The sequence below is a fragment of the Aquila chrysaetos genome, chromosome Z (genome assembly GCF_900496995.4).
Source record: "Aquila chrysaetos chrysaetos chromosome Z, bAquChr1.4, whole genome shotgun sequence".
Taxonomy (NCBI): domain Eukaryota; kingdom Metazoa; phylum Chordata; class Aves; order Accipitriformes; family Accipitridae; genus Aquila; species Aquila chrysaetos.
This window is the reverse complement of record NC_044030.1, coordinates 50,108,209-50,125,307: the sequence shown is the minus strand read 5'-3', so window position 1 is coordinate 50,125,307 and position 17,099 is coordinate 50,108,209. Positions and strand designations below refer to the sequence as shown.

Here is a 17,099-nt window from a genome sequence, read left to right as displayed (position 1 = left end):
CTGAGCAGCAAACCCCTCCCAGGCCAGCTCCCCCCAGTTTATATACTGGGCATGACATCACATGTTATGGACTATCCTTTTGGCCAGTTTGGGTCAGCTGTCCTGGCTGTGTCCCCTGCCAACTTCTTGTGCCCCTCCAGCCTTCTCTGCCGGCTGGGCATGAGAAGCTGAAAAATCCTTGACTTTACAGTAAACACTACTTAGCAGCAACTGAAAACATCACTGTGTTATCAACATTATTCTCGCCCTAAATCCAAAACATAACTCTATAACAGCTACTAGAAAGAAAATAACTCTATCCCAGCTGAAACCAGGACACAACCTATCTATCCTTAACTTAAGAAAAAAAAATTAAAAGGTGTGAAATTATGGATCCTCTCGTGCGTCTCTTTTAAACTCATTATAATATCCTCCATGACAGGGCATAGCTCAGGTTTCAGCCTCACAAGCTTTGTAACATATCTCTGCGAGAGATAGCAGCAATAGATAGAATTCAGGTCCTCCAGCTTTTCTTACGGCCTCAGTACAGCAAAGAGGAACAGCTGCGCTCCTCTTGCTACAGTGTCAGGGCCCAGTGTGGGCTGATGGCTTCCTGGCAGCTGGGAGCTATGGGGGCTACCTGTGGGGGCAGCAGGGCTGGGCCGGGGTCCCATCGCCCCAGCCAGGAGCAGGGCAGCCGGAATGGGGGGTGGGCAGCTGGGGGCAGCCCCAGACCTGGGGATCAGGAACCTGGTGGGGACCAGGATGGGCCGAGGCCAGGCTCGGACATCAGCCTGGAGCCCAGCAGGGCTGAAGGGAGCTGGAAACTGGCCCTGCTGCGGCGTCACTGGGGCAGGGGCTGACAGCCCAGCGGGGCTGATATGGCAGGATGGGGGAGGCCCTGGCGGATGCTGGGCAGGGCTGGTAAACCCTGTCAGTGCCATCAGGGCCCTGACAGACAGTTCCAGCTGGTTGCAGGTACTTTCACTTCAGCTATGAACCTCATGAGACTGGGGTATCAGCTGTTCACTAACAAGGTGACAGAAAGGCCAAAGGGGAGAGCAGTGAAAGGCGAAAGAGGAGAGCAGTGACAACGTCTGTAAGGACCTGCCTGGGCTGATACTATTCCTTTAGGAACAGGTATAGTCTAATACGCTGAGCCAGAGCCAACTGACAGCTAGAGCACTAGTGTATTGGCAAGATCTGATACAAGGATCTTCAGCTGGCCTCACAGCCAGTGGATGGAGGGATATCCTGGGAACTCAAAGTGGGGGAGTAAAAGCTACAGAGAAAGAATAAAGCTACTTTTATTTAAAAGTAGGCATGCTTCCACAACAAGATGGCTAACCAGAGTCTTTACTTAGTCTTTAGGATGACTGTTCAAAGCAGTGAAATAGTGAGATACTCTTAACCACGTCAGGAGAAACTATCCGTGCTCTTGTCCTGCAAAACAGGGAGCACAAAAGGGTGGCCCTTTGGAGTTGTCAAGAAAGCACATCCAGTCACAGCCTTAGGAAGCTGGCAGGCTTTAAAGGACTGCCTCCAACCACAGGTTGAGGCTGTCTGGAGTGAGCTAGAAGCACAAGAAGACTCATGACATGCCTTCTGTGCCTCAAGTTCTTACCAGTAGCACCAGCGCTGCAGTAGTTCTCAGCAGTCAGGATTGCCATAGGGACACAAAGAAAAAGGTGATCAGAGCTGTGAAAGATAGATGGTTCAGGGTCCATGACATAAATAATCAAGTCAATTGATTATAATGGCTCCTATGGCCTTAAAGATTTCTAATATTCAAAGCACATTTTTCTTTTCCGTGTTTATAAAAGTTGCTTTTTCATGTGAGATGCAAGTGATTCTTTTGAACTGGGAATCAACGTGCTTGTGTTGGACACCGAGACTGTTACCTGTGAAATAACACAACTGTCAAGGCTATCTGCCCTCAGCTCTCTCACTTTACCCCTTTCTTTCCAATCCCACAGTAATCCATTTCTAGGCTTTGTAATCCTGCCTTGCACCGTTCTGTCTTCAGACTTGCAACTAACTCCTTATCCACTTAAGCTGTCTATCTATCTACCTTGCTCCTTGGTTTGGGGGTTAAGCCTTTTGTATGTTTCCCCTGATCTTGGTTAATCGTGTCAATAGTTTCCCTGCTGTGACTCACTTGGTCTTTCCCTCTCCAGGAGAGGATATCAGATTTGTGAGGCATGATCCTCATTTTGTGAGTCCACACTAATTGTCTTCACAAAGAATAGCATTCTTATTCTGCTCTGCCCAAAAGTAAAGCACTCCCACCTTTTGTTTCTGAGCAGCATGATCTGCAGGTTTTCTCTATAACCTGCTCCATTTCCTCTGGAATGTACTTATCTTCTGAAGTGTCTTATCTTTTGTTAGCTGTCCAAAGATCATTACCTCTGACCTCTTCAGCTGTAACTGAGTTAATCCGACATCTGATTCAAAAGAGATGAATTGGGTAAAAGGTAGTTGTCCTCCGAACACTTGAAGAAAGGCAAAGACAAGCAAAAGTACTATCAGTTACAGGCAGACAGGTACTATTGCCCATCTAGTGAGTATGAACCACCCCCACAACAGATGTGATGTTTAATTAAGACAGAAGAAGAGGGAAAGGGACAGACTCATGCTGGCTTGAGAGGGACAGGGAGTCAATTACACATATCTACATACTGTACAGGAAATTTTTATTCATTTGGCTACTGTTGTCTGTAACCCTGCCAGATGTCCTCAGAAGGCTAGGCAGCAATGTATTGTTATGATAACATGCAGCACCTTCAGAAAGATCACAGCAGGCCTTCGTGTCTCATGTAACATACTATGTTATTACTCCCACCAGCCCACATATAGATCTGTAGTTTTCAGGCTTTACATAGTCAAACACACTAGATGAGGCCAGGACTGAAGTTATCAATAAGGCAGTCTGTTTTAAAACACATAATGACATACCAGCTGTGACAGATGCACTCAACCCCTTAACCAAACTAGCAGTAGTTCAGTACAGGCTCCAAAGGAGGTAAAGGCCTGAGTTGTAGCTGGGCCAAGAACTCCTCTAGAAAATCCACAGAGGAGCAGAGTGACACAGTGAGCATCGATGCATATGAGCTTGGATCACCAATCATGCGATTAACACATGAATAGCGGGTGGGTTTTCCAAGACTTATTTATCAAGGAACAAAGAAAATTGTGGGTACAAGGAGTCTCGTGCATACCACTACCATTGTATGCAATTTGACTACGAGCCAACCTCTTTATTCCACAAACATGACAGCCTAAGTGAGCCTTCTCTGAGCTCTCCCTGCTAGGCAGTGTGGCTGCATGGCTGTGATCTCCCCTTGAGCTGGGACGTCTCTCAAGTTGCTCCTCAAGGCTGAGAGACCTTTTACCAACAACAGATCGTTGGATGAGCCTAATTTGAGTTCTCCCGAATTGCAACTGGATTGCATGCCAGGAAACTCTCCTCTCAAGCAGGTACACCTCTCAAGGTTTGAGATTCCTTACCAGAGACTAAGAGATCCTGCCTCACCCAGGGCAGAGAGACCCCTTATTCGCAACAGATCCTCGTTAACTGACTGATAGCATGCTGAATTAATACTAATGAAATCCATGTGTCTAATGCCATTAGACATAAACCATTGACCAAGTCTGAGACTAAGTTTGGACCTAGCCATGCCTAAGCTCCATCAGGGATTTAAGAAAGCAAGGGTGTCCACTCTGAATCTCATGACTCAACAGGAGGGTCTCCCTTAGCCTTTTGTGTCTCCGGTCTCTGTGTGAGTCATTCTAACTCAATTCTAACTCAATTTTCCTTTGTATGTTTCTTCCAAGCAGTAATTAAGAGTGAAACTTGCCATCGAACCTTGTTAAGTCACACTTTTACAACATCATATTAAAATCACTTTTGCTAATACCTTTGATGGTCATTCTAAATCACTCATCTGCAACACCAGCAGAAAGAAAAATGAATATCCTAGGTTATTTGGCAATTATCTAGGTACCATCAGTTAAACAACACAGCAAGTTTTGTACTGATGTTAACGTGATTCTGTAATTGTTTAATTGTATTGCATTAACACCCAGGAGATGCACTTATGCGTGAGGATTTTGTTATGGTAGACACAACACAAACACAGGACAAAAATATCCAGGCCCTGTTCTAGAACTAAGGAATAGATCTATTACTGCTAGGGGATAAAGGACAGCAAATTACAAGGATTTAAAATATGGCAATATCATATTCAATGCAACCGAGAGCAGAGACATGTAACCATAAGCCACCAACTAAAGTGTCTGTGGGGACATATCTGAAGTCATAATTTATAGCTGCCTAAAAGCTGCAAGAGAAACTGTTCTTCTAACCAGAGGCCAGAGAATTTTGTTCTTAAGCACTTCTGACAAGGACATGCCTTCTTCACATGCAGCACATGTAAGGTGATCTTCTCAGTAAACTTTGTAACATAACCAGAGAACACTCTATTGGTTGTTTTCAAGGTATTCTAATGCAGACATTATTTTTAAGAGTGCACTGCCATTTCAGTAGACATCTGTGAGTTTGGGAAGGATAAGGGGTTGAAGAATAATATTGGCAATTGCTCTGCTAGAGATGTATTCTTATACTAAAGATTAGTACCTTCTAGATAACAGATAAGAAAAATCTGTTTCAGTGGTTTACTTGTCAACTGTTGGTCTGACAAAACACTGGTATAATAGCAGAACACAAGTAACATTCAAAAACTTTCACATTTGCTCAAGAAGTTGCACAAAACCCCTCATGTTGGTGAAGTCTGTATTATCTAAAAGCAACACTGAGAAATTTTAATAAATCAGAACAAGATTTTATTAAGTGTGGTTGCTCATCTATTGAATTTCATTTTGGTATTGGTAGGAATTAGTCTGGTGGAGAATTAGGGTATGTCTGAAGGCAATGGCTTTAAGTGTCAGGGATCAAAAAGAGTCAGACTGCTCTTTAAGGGAAAAAAAGCCATGAGTCAAAGGTGATCCTAGCACAGGCCATGCCCTCCATGACAGGGTACAGTCCCACAGGGTCTGTCTGAACAGGGTACCCAAGCAGGGTCAGGTTCAGGTTGGTGATAATAACAGGTCCCATCAACAGTCTAGTAATCATCAGATAAGGCAAAGTAATGAATCAGGTTCTAGGTGAAGTCAGGAAATCCAAACAACTCAGGAGCAACAGAAGACAGGAATGGAGAAAGGTACACGTACAACACAGCTCAGGCCAGGACAGGATGCTCAGGTCTGGACTTAAATGGGACTCCTGGGCCATGGGCAGAGGGTGCATGCGTGATGGCCCCTGGTGAGACCAGTTAAGGCAATTAAAGCTTATAAGTGCACTCACGGCCCTGCCATAAAGTTGCAGTTTGCACCCGTAAGAAGTCCTGTGGATGCGGAGTTTTGTATATTTTCCTCCACACACTTTCTAGATGATGATAATGACTCTAGATCAGCTGATGGGATGACAGCTATCCTAGAAAGAGAGAGTTAGAAGACAAATTCATAGATCATTATTTCACTCCCCTGAAAGGAATTTCACTCCTTCTGAAAGGAAGAGCAGTAGTATCTGTCATTTCTGACAGAAATCTGCTCAACCTGTTTTTAAGACCCTCTGACAATGAAAGTTTCACATCACACACAGGCAATCTGTGTCCTACCATTTATAAGGTTTCCCTAATGTTTATGTTGAGTCTTTCCCAATGCATTTCAAGCACATTGGTGGCTCTTCTGTCCTCTGCAAAGATAGAGACCAAGTACCCTCTTCTCTTCTTTAGGTTGAAGAACTTAGTTCATCCCACCCTTCTTTGGTCACATTTGTTAGCCTGATGATACTCATTCTCATCAATTATCTCAGCTCTTTCTCAAGTAGAAGCACTGTGCTCAAACTGAAACCCTCCTGGTCAATCCATATTACCAGGATCTCACTGCAGTATTGGCCTCTATCCTAGTATTAAAGCAATGCTGATGCCATACAGCTAGCCTGCAATCTGTTATAATTCTCAGTCTTCCTTGAAGAAAACCTGCCTGACAAATTGTTCACTGTCCAGTGCCTGTGCAGATATTTCAACATCAGACAACATCCTGCATTCAACTTTAGTAAATTTCATGCCATCTTTTTATTTGGACCGTATCTTCAATATATCCAATAAGCCAAGTTCATTTTGAAATCTGATGCTTTCCTTCTTATTTCAAGTTATTTATAGTGCAGTATATTTCCTTGTTTCAAGAGGACAACTGTCAATGTAACATAATACTTCCGACAGACAGAGTAACATTCAGGTGCCCTTCATAAGTGTGCAATGAGTTACTGGGGTTTTCCATAAGACCTGTTACTATTAATCATATAACTCCTGACCTTTGCAACATGACAAGGTGAGACTGAGATTACTCATTACATTATCTAATCTATTTCTTAAAAGAAAATAAAACTTTTTTGTTGTTTAGTAGCACTGCAAGTACCTAACTATTCTCTAGGACCACAGTGCTTAAACAAGGTGCAAAGCTATGTAACGCACATACAGTTGGGCAGGATGCAGGAATGAAAGAGGTTATTATTTACAAGAAATATGGAGAGTAGAAGTTACTTATTTGAACTCATACAGCAGGCCACTAGAAAGGAGAACTGAATTCCACCAAAACCCACATTGCTTCACTGAGCAGTAAAACATTTAATAGTGTCAAATTGACAAGCAGTACCCAAGCCTTCACTAATGGAAACACTTCCATAGTTTGAAATCATACCAATGAGTCAGCTACCTTGAAATTGAAAAATAATAGGAGGGTCTTTGTTTCTGTGCCTTCTGTGCCTTTTTCTGCAACCTCCGCAAGTTCAACAAAAGACTGAACACATTCAAGGAGAATCTCTTCACTGATTTAATCACCTCTACTGCCCGTAGGAGTTTATATTACATGCTACTAGAAATTTTCACTTTCAGAGAGCATTTCAGATCACCTTTTTTTAAAAAAATACTAAAATTCACCACAAAAATTACTCTGTATGAGTGCTGCATATTTACTTAGCTTTCTACAAAACATATACCATGCAGCACACGGGAATAAGCTTCTCACAGGCAATCCTAAAAAAGTTAAATCAATCTCTCTGGCTGTAGCATAGGAGACCCTATCCTTTTAGTTTGATTTTCCTTATTTATCACCACTGTACAGTCTGGGTTTTAAGTTATGATGAAAAGCTTTTGTTATAGTCATATCCAGGTCCCATTATTGCTATGCTGAATCCTGACTGTGGATTCCAAAGCAAATGATGAAGCAAGATTGGGTACTCTGTCTGGATATTGACATAGATGGGATTCAGCCACTTCGGTCACATTCACTTGCAAGCCTCAGGCAGTTGTAAAGGAAAGACCTGTAAGGAAGGATGGATTGATTGTTGGCTGATACCATATGTGAAAAGTATTTTCTTTTCTCAGCTTTTTGTTTTCCCTCAATAACGAAGAATACTATTCTGTCCTGTTTTCCTTATGACAGAAGAAAATTGCCAGAGGTCTGTAATACATAAAGGATTAAATCCTAAATAAAACATTAACTGGCTGAAGATGGTAATTTTAAGAAAAGGCTTAAACAATCTCTCAAGATCCTAAGAGAAAGGTGTTCCACAGAAACCCAATCAGCCACTTTTCCTCAAAGATAAAGGTAGCTTCTTTACCAGAGCATCCCATTTAGAGCAGTACTTTTCCCTCTTCTCTCATAGGCTCTCATATAAGACTTTCCCACCACAAAAGCCAAGATACCTCCTGTAATTCTCCACCTAAACAACATCCTTTTTTTTTTCTTTTAGAAACCAGCTACTTGTTAGCAACTAACTACTCCTTTTTCATCTGGGTCAGAGAATTTCCTTTATTAAGCTCAAAGAGGTTCCTTACTGGCAGGGTATTTATTCTTACATGTTACATAGAAATCTAAGAGGTGTGCACTACAAAATACTCAAGCTTTCTCTATTTACATTTCCTTTTACTTGACAGAGAAAGAGAAAACAAGGCCAGACGGTGAGCTACCGTAAATCATTTTAGCATTACTGACTTCAGGGGTTCTATGCTGACTTAGCTGCAAAAGACCTCACTGCAAAAGCCTTTGGAGACAGAATCAAGTCTCAGGTCTGACAATGTAGGAAATGTTCTTTTGGATCCCAAGGAGACTTCCACTGCAGCCTTGCTCTTGCTCCTTCACATATGTCCTTCCTTGCTACTCTGAGGTTTCCACAAGCTCCCCACCTCTGTGGCTTCTTTCTTAAAGAAGGCTAAAGGGGTTTCTCTTAGAAGCATGTTAATCTCCCTGGGGAGCACTGGACAGTGTCCTTTTCACAAGATACTGGCTGTGAAGATGAGCTACTGGTGTGCCACTAGTGCATGGAAATGTTAACAAACATGGGTTAAACTCCACTTGGCTGCTTTGCCACAATCTATAAAAATGACTCATCTTTTACTGTAGTACAGAGTTCACCAACCTGCTAAATTAAACACTACTGTTAAAACGGGCTATTAGGTGCTTGCTGAACTGTACTGTGCAGAGCTGGCATAAGATGCCCACATTATTCCCCAAGTACACAAGATGATGTATTCTGGTCAGTGATGCAGGGGAGTGAGAATCAGCAGATCAAAGTTTGAAATCCACTGGTAATGCAGAGGGCCTCCCCTAGACTTCATACTAGCTAAACACAAAACGGTGATCCAGAAGTTTTTATCACTATGTTAGCATGCCATTCCTCTCAAACTCATCAGCTCCACTGAGAGGTAGAGCACTGAGAGGCAGAGCTTAGGCATCTCATTTCATTAACAGTGTTAAATGGCTTCCAGACTGCAGATGCTTGTCTCCCAGTCAGACTGGAGCATAAGGCTGTGGCACTGGAGTCCATCTATGTTGACCTACTCTAACTTAGAGAATTTGAAACTAGTTACTTCATTTCTCCATATCGTCTCTAAAAATGCTTCACAGGGATGCTATGAGGTTTAATTGGTTGTTTACTTCTGAATGCTTTTCTCATATTCAGAAACAGAGCCCTCACCCAGAGTGCTCAAAACCAGCAGTAAAGTCAACTTAATAAACCAATAATGCTAATGTAACTGGTTTTAGATTAATATCCTACTGTGCTTTATAATGTAGTGTTGTCCTTTTTCAAATCGTAACGTCTGGGCAGGTAGCTAACATGACTGCACAAGGGCAAACTTTTCATCAGTTCTAACTGGAGTTCCCAGATACTCAATGCCTCAGAAAGGCATGCCCAAGTCAGACATTCAGTATCAGGCTGCCTTAGAAGCTGAGTTCTAGCTCTTAGTGCTTTAATTTTCCCAACTGTAAAATATAAATGTTGAGTTCACTTTGTTATTAATATGAGATACACTTAGTGACCTTCAGTCTCTGGGGAAGTTTTGATCTATACAGTCCTACATAGATATGTCTGTCCAACAAATTTGTAGCAGAGGCTCAGGAACATCAAGAAGCCAAAGAAGAAAAGACTTTATAAACCAGATTCTTATCTTTGATAGCATCTCAGATGGAAGAGGAGTGACTGAAAAGAGGAGGGGGAGTAAGGGATAACTGGACTACTGAGAGCCAGGAGGGCTGAACCTTAGGCTTACCAACCACAGGCAACTTGTCAATGAGTTCTCCTGACTGGAGAAACAAGATTCATCCAAGAGTGACTCACACTTATTGTAAACTGATCTGTTTAAGCACTGTGAGGTTCATCCATGTTGACTCCTTTTTCTCCCATGGAATGTCCTGGCTATAGGCATTAGGAGTAATAGGTTTGCGTAAAGAACAGAGCACACAGGCTGCCAAGGGATAGAACAGTGCAGCTGGAGTACAAACTTACAGCTGCATGAGGTATCTGTCACAGGAATGCTGGACTTCCTGTAATCGGCTTGTTAAAAAATGTTTTTCTCAAGTCATCTGGTTTGTTAAGGGACAGTAAACAACAGCTGTTTTGGCAATGATTTTAAATTCCACTTCGATATTTTAATCCAGGATTTAATAGTCCCCAAGTCCTAAATTTCTCTTTGATTGAAGTCATACCCACAGAATACAATCCAAACATCTGCTGTGCTCTTGTGGGGTTGAAAAGGGCTAGTGAATTGCAGAAGAACTACTTCAGAGTGCCTGTTCAAGTACTTCAAAATGCTTGTGAATGATGCTGCCACAGTCATTGTATCACACACAAAGCTTCCATGTGCGAAGACATCCATGGATAGCCTTCAGGGAGACTTAACAGTACCTGTGTATGCTCTGAAATCTTGCTATTCTAGGCATTAGAACTGTATTGATTCTGTCATTAAGGACTTCTGTATTGGTGGGTGGTGAGTTACAGAGCTTTGCACATAAAATTGATTTTTGACCTATTGGTCATTCCTGAGTTTACATTTTTGTTTCTTAACATTTCACAAGAGGCCTTATTTCATCCACAGCAAACATCTGAATAACTCTGTGCTTAGGAGGTGAATCAATGCCTACTGAAATCAGTGGAAAAGCTTCTACTAGTTTAGAGGCATCTGTATCTAACTCTTAATAGCTTTGTCTCTGCTACAGGAGGGGGAAAACTTTTCTTAATCTGAGCAAGAAAGTATTCTTCATCTGAACTAACTAACTAAAAATGATTCCTAATGAAGGAGAAGAGTTTGTAAGTTTCATATCAGTGGGAGAGTATGGGAAGCCTGGTACTTAATCTGTCAGCTTGTATGAAACCTATACCTTCACTGATTGTACATGCAGTAGGCTAATTTAAGAATACTCCTTTTTTTTTTTTTTTTTTAAGAGAAGACTAAGAGACTTTAGCCAGCATCTTCTCTTCCAGATCCACCTTTGCAAATGGAAGAGGTTATTTTCCCAAGATACTTGCCTTACTTTTGCTGTATGAAGTTACTTTTTCCTTAGATTTATTGGCAAATGACTTCCTGGGAGTGTTCCTTAATTTACTTCTGTCAAGATCAGCTAAGCTCGCTTAAACAGGTTCAAGGCAGACAACAACCAGTTTCCATTAGGCTGTGGGAGGATGCTTCTCCATGTTCTGTCCCCTGAAGTTCAAGGAAAGCTAGTAAAACAAGACACTGAAGGTTGTTCCTTGCCACATCCTGTTTCCACTTAAAGCAACAGGAGTACAGACATCAGCAAGTCTGTGACGGTCCAAGCCTGTAACAGCAACTGAAATGGAGCCCAGAAGGAGAAGAAAATGCACTTACAACAGAATAAAAAGTAGTATCTCCATAACCTTAGTTGAATTTCTGCAAGTGGAAGAAGTTCAGCTCTTATGCTATATTTTAAGTGTATTCTGAAGGTTTGAAGAAACTGGTCTTCTTTCCCACATGCCTCACTATTATTCCATCATCTAGGCAGTTTATACCGCCAGGGCAGGATTCCATCAATCATGAACCTTCACAATTTTTTTTGATAGCTCAGTAATTACCCATCTTAATGCATCCACTTGTATTAAGTTCACACATAACTAATGGATCAACTATATTAATTCTTCATTTGTTATGGAGGGGAGCAACCATGTTTGTTTCAGGATATTATGACCCAGTATTCTGAAACCTGTACAAAATTTACTGAAGAGGAGCTGAAAGGCATTTTAGTCAATGAAACTATCAAGGTCATATTTCTCTGATGCCCCTGCAAACAGATTAAATGCAAAGACAAAATGATACAAAGAAATGGAGAAGCAATTGCTACCCTAACCTGTTTGCAGCTCTCTACTGTTCCGTGCCATGTCAGATGTCAATGCCCTCTCAGATCTGCCAAATGAGACAATTGTTTAATACCCCCCAATCTTCGTCCATCAAAATAAACTTGACTATTTCAGATAGTTTAAATAGCACTGTTATCTCACGTTGCCTCACATGGGTTAATGTATGAGTAATTCACACAGGCAGCTCAACTGCTAGATCTGATACTCTAGTAACCCTTAGTAAGGGATAACAATCTGTTCCAATCCATCTGCATTGGTGAAATGAAAAGAAGTTGTGTCTCCCCTGTACAACACTGTAATCATGCAGTAAGATCATCACAGAACAAAACTGGTAGAATTACATTCTTGCCAAAGTAAATTTTCATATGCAAGTAGTCTTTCCTAAGATTTCACTTTGAAATAGTTTGAATGAGGGCCTGGCATAGTACCCTGATATTCTATTTGTAAAGCCCTGTTCTGCAACCAAATGAACAATAGGTGTTGAGCCCATGAAAAACTCTACAGTAAGCCAGTGAAACTCTGCTCATGAGAGGTTTCAGGTCAAAGGTAAAACCAAGCTGAATGACATGTACAGAACAAGAACAAAGCTCATTTGTTGGAACTGCATATTCCAGTCATACAACAGATCACAGAAGGAACAGAGCAACTTGACTAAAAAAGGGAAACATGTAATGGAATCCTCAAGTTTCTGTTGGGGAATGCATCAACACCAGCTGAAGCTGCAATGGGATTTTGTTTGTAGATTTTCTTCAGATATACTCCTGGAAGGCATATGCATCGTGTGTACCTGTTACAGACTGGTGTAGTTCCCCTTTCTGGTCAGCAGTTTTCTATAAGCAGACTTAATTCTGGCTTGTAAGCTCCTAATTTCCTGGGTCTGGACAGTCACTGTTCATTCTTCTGACTCTGTTAGGCATGTACACAGGTGTAATTTTCTCCCAGGACACCTAGCACTATGACTGCTTCAAACACCAAAATAAATGCCAAACCTTTATGCATGTATGTATACTAATATATACAAAATAAGTGAGAACTCTGTTTAATCCTTTATCCTGTAAAGCGACATAGCAGAAAAGTATTATCCCTTAGTAAATGTAAGTACTGTGAGTTCATCCCTCCTCCCAGATTTGGCTGTCTGGGCTGAGGACTCAAGTAGGCCTGAACTGTCACTGTGCAGCACAGGCTGGCTACTCCCTAAGGGAGGGGAGCTGGGAGCTGAGGGAGACCCCAAAATCCTGCCAGCCACAGACTTGCCTTACAGCTTCTGAGCAAGATGAATAGGACCTGCTCAGGTGTACTGGCTTTGGCTGGGATAGAATTAATTTTCTTCATAGCAGCTCTATGGTGCTATGTCTTGGATTTGTGACCAAAACAGCATTGATAGCACACCAAGTTTTAGTTATCGCTGAGCAGTGCTTATACAGCATCAAGGCCTTTTCTGTTTCTCACACTGCCCCACCAGCAACTACACTGGCAGTGGGCAAGAAGTTGGGAGGGGACACAGCTGGGACAGCTGACCCCAACTGACCAAAAGGATATTCCATACCATATGACATCACAATCAGCAATAAAAGCTGGGGAAAGAGGGGGAAAAGGGGGAACTTCTGGAGTTAGGGTGTTTGTCTTCCCACATAACCATTACGTGTGATGAAGCCCTGCTTTCCTGGAAATGGCTGCCGGCCCACAAGAAGTAATGAATTAATTCCTTATTTTTTCTTTGGTTTCATGCGCAGCTTTTGCTTTAAACTGCCTTTATCTCAACCCACAGGTTTCCTCACTTTTACCCTTCTAATTCTTTCCCTCATGCCACTGGAGGGGAGTAAGCAAACAGCTGTGTGGGGCTGAGATGCTTGATGGGATTAAACCACAACACCAGAAACAGCAGCCAGAGTCAGCCCAGAGCCCAGGACATCAGGCAAGCTCAAGATGATGACACAGGGTCAAGGTGAATCCAGGAACGCAAGTCAGCAATTCAGTGTTAGCATCAGGCCCTGTGAGGGTAACAAGTCATCACCAGGCAGGCCCGTAGTGATAAGGAAGGTCCAAGGTCAGGCTGGGATGTCATCCTGTGGGTCAGGGTCTGGGCTCAGATTAGCAGGCCAATGGCCAGACATAGGCAGGGTTGCGATGCAGTGGCAGCTGTAGCTCAGGTGGAATCCAAGCACTAGAGCAGCACCTTAGATCAGTTCCCACAGAAAGCTGAGGACTTCCTGCAGTGCTGTCTGGGAGGGATGTCTCTGGGAGGGACCTCTCCAAGGTCACTGGAAGGAGGGGACAGTCCTCAGCTATACTAAATTGGCCCTGAGCACAAGCAGCCAAACCTCCAGGAGGAAGGATGGTCTCAGGACCCTTAAAGCAAGTGTATTTCATAACCCCAGTAACCAACAGCTGCTGAGAGGAGAATAAAACTCATGCAAGACCTGTGAACCCTTCTCATGCACTGCCAAACCAATTTATTGCTCCTTCCAGCCTTCTTTGGCTCTTTCCTTCTTCTGCCAGATACTTAAGGTTTCTATACTTGAGCTTAAAAGCAGAAGGATGATTCAAAAGGGAAACAGAAGGGAATGCTCTAAGTTACCACATGATAGGTGAAAAGAGGTAGCAGTATGTGTCTTCTTTTCCTTAAAGAAGTTAGGGCAATAGATTCAGAAATTTAAGCATTTTAGCTGCTTGGTAAGTAAATAGCATTAAGATTGTGACCGGTCTTTCAAACAAGAATTAAGGTAGATGTCCAGTAACAATTACTTAATTAATGAAATTGCTGATAACATCACGTAAGAATGAACACCCAGAATCTTCTGCAAGTGAATTTTCACCCAAATCCTAGCAAGCAGGCACTGAGCCCACAGGTGCACACAGATCCATTCAAATATCCATGTCCTTCCTACGCCAGTAAGGGAAGGATGCAGAAGGCTTACTTTCTGAAGACCTGTTTTCTGAACATCTGCAAAGTACTATCTGGGAGGCATCTCCCCTTAGTATCTTAAGCAGGTGGAACCTAACTTCACCATTACTTCTATCACGAGTCTTTCTTCCTGACCCCTAACAAAAGCCTGGGCTTCCTCAGCTTTTCTTATTTTTGTCACAAACAGGTTTGCTTTTAGCTCAGTCAATATTCCTGGTCTACCTAAACTGACATTAAAAAAAAAAAAAAAAATTGCATATCATGTAAAGTTAAAACCCATTCCTTTACTACTGCTTACACTTAAAAACTCGGATTTTTTTCCTTGACTTTCCTCAGAATTATGCAGCTAATTCTGAAGCCTCTTCTCCTGTGGAACCACTTTTTCTGGATGTGAAGTGATAGTGAGTCAGTGAGTCAGGAGACAACAAGCTTCCTGAGTGAAGTCAGCAGACTCTATTTCCCCCCTATTCTGTAATATGGTAGGATGTGTCAGACAAACATTGCCAGACTGCTACATATATTTACCAGCACTGCTTCAGACTTCATCTTTGACCTTTCCCCTAGTTTCTCTTTTTCTTTTTGTACTTTCCTAGTATTTTGTATCAAAATCAACACCCTTGATTTAAAAAATTAGGAAAGGAAACATTCAAAAATTAGGGTATCTTCTCCCTCATCCTTTTTTAGTTGATCTTAATCAACTCTCTGAACAATAACTACATTTACACAAATATTAAGGGCAGAACTAGTCAGGCAGCAAATACAGTAATTTATTCCACTAAATAATTAATGTCAGTACCTCATTTTTTGCTAAATCCCTGCAGTGGGGCCTACTTATAAAGCTCTCTTTCTGATAAAGCTGCAAGATTATGGAGCTTCTGGCAGCAAACAAACATCGTGGCTTCCTTTACAGGCATGCAATGTTTCTCAGAACAGCTGCAACTAAGAAAAGCAAAGCAAAAAAACCCAGCTCTGTGCTATTGTTTTGTAAGAACTTTCCCATTTTGGAACCACTAACAGTGACATCTGTGAATGTCATTCCTGCGAAAAAAGAGTAACTTTCCAAAACCACAAGGGTCTTCTCAAAACGTAGTATACACTGTTTGGAGCACCAAAAATCCTCATGGAAGTTATGCTAATAACACTAAGTAATAACTATATTCAGAATGATTTTGCACCAATAGTTGATAAAGGATGTAAGTACCTAATTGGGAGTGGAAGATCATTTTTTCTTAAACAGCCACTCCAATTCTGACAGTCCTAATTCTCAAACTTAAAAAGTACATTTAAAACTTGTTCTTGTCAAAATTCTTAACTTCACTTAATTTTGGATTATACTCCAAGTATAATCCAAGTATCTGTCTAACATCCCTCAAGGAGCAGGCAGAGGCGCTGACAGGTATTGCATTAATCTCTCAGGATTTGGAGGCCACTTTTCTATGACAGTTATTCTGAGCAAAAAGGTTGTATTTTCTTAGGTTATTGGCAGCTAATGGTTCATTTAGATCTGAATCAAAACATAAAAATAAAGCATTGTGCTGTAAAATGGCTGGTGTTCGTAAGCTGAGACACCATATTAAACCATGAAAGTACATACAATTTAATACTTTTGATGCAAAGGCTCTGTTCCCCCAGGTGAAACAGCCTCACAGTCTTGTATCTGCTTTTGTAGAATGACTTAACTTTCATGCTCACTTTCACATCCCTCTTTCAAAAGCCAACCCTTATGAACGTAAATTGCTCGAGTCTGTTGGCTTCCAGGCAAATTCTAGTGTAGCCTGTATTGAAATAATCATCCCAATGATTTCAGTATGCTGCAATTATTTGTTGATTAATGGCAAGACTCATATATATGTTTATGAAACATGTTTATACATCAGGAACCTGAGTACAATAACAGACTTTAATTGTACTGACCAGCCCTGTAACCACTGTTCTCTGTGTTTTTCTTCTGAAACTCTTTCCCAAGTGAACTAGGGGTTTAGCTGTCTTTGTTCAAGATCTGGTCTAACTGATGCAACTGTGCAACCTTGGATGAAACTATTGTGACAACAGCTGTTGGGAGAAAGAGCTGTATGAAGCATCATCTGGGGCCTCCACCCATTCACCATCTGTCCATTGGCTCAGGAACTGGATTTAAACTCAAACTCTTGCTTTTGATCCTTACCTAATCAAGGCATGATATAAGTGTGTTCTGCCTGGATTTGCACCTGGCTGATACTGAACCTGCCTTGCAAAATAAAATTCATAGAATCATAGAATCATTTAGGTTGGAAAAGACACTTAAGAAGATCATTGAGTCAAACTGTAAACCTAACACTGCCAAGTCCACCACTAAACCATGTCCCTAAGCACCACGTCTACACAGCTTTTAAACATCTCCAGGGATGGTAACTCCACCACTTCCCTGGGCAGCCTGTTCCAATGCTTGACAACCCTTTCAATGAAAAATTTTTTCCTAATATCCAATCTAAACCACCTCTGCTGCAACTTGAGGCCATTTCC

General features: G+C 41.7%; 1 long non-coding RNA gene across 1 annotated transcript; it reads right to left on the bottom strand.

Moving 5' to 3' along the window:
* Positions 1-340: 340 nt before the first annotated feature.
* On the bottom strand, positions 341-2,697 carry LOC115337435. Its single transcript, XR_003922146.2, has 3 exons — positions 2,386-2,697; positions 1,604-1,677; positions 341-1,422 (listed from the first exon to the last, which is right to left on the bottom strand). It is a non-coding gene; the product is annotated as an uncharacterized LOC115337435 (long non-coding RNA).
* Between the last annotated feature and the right edge of the window lie 14,402 nt (positions 2,698-17,099).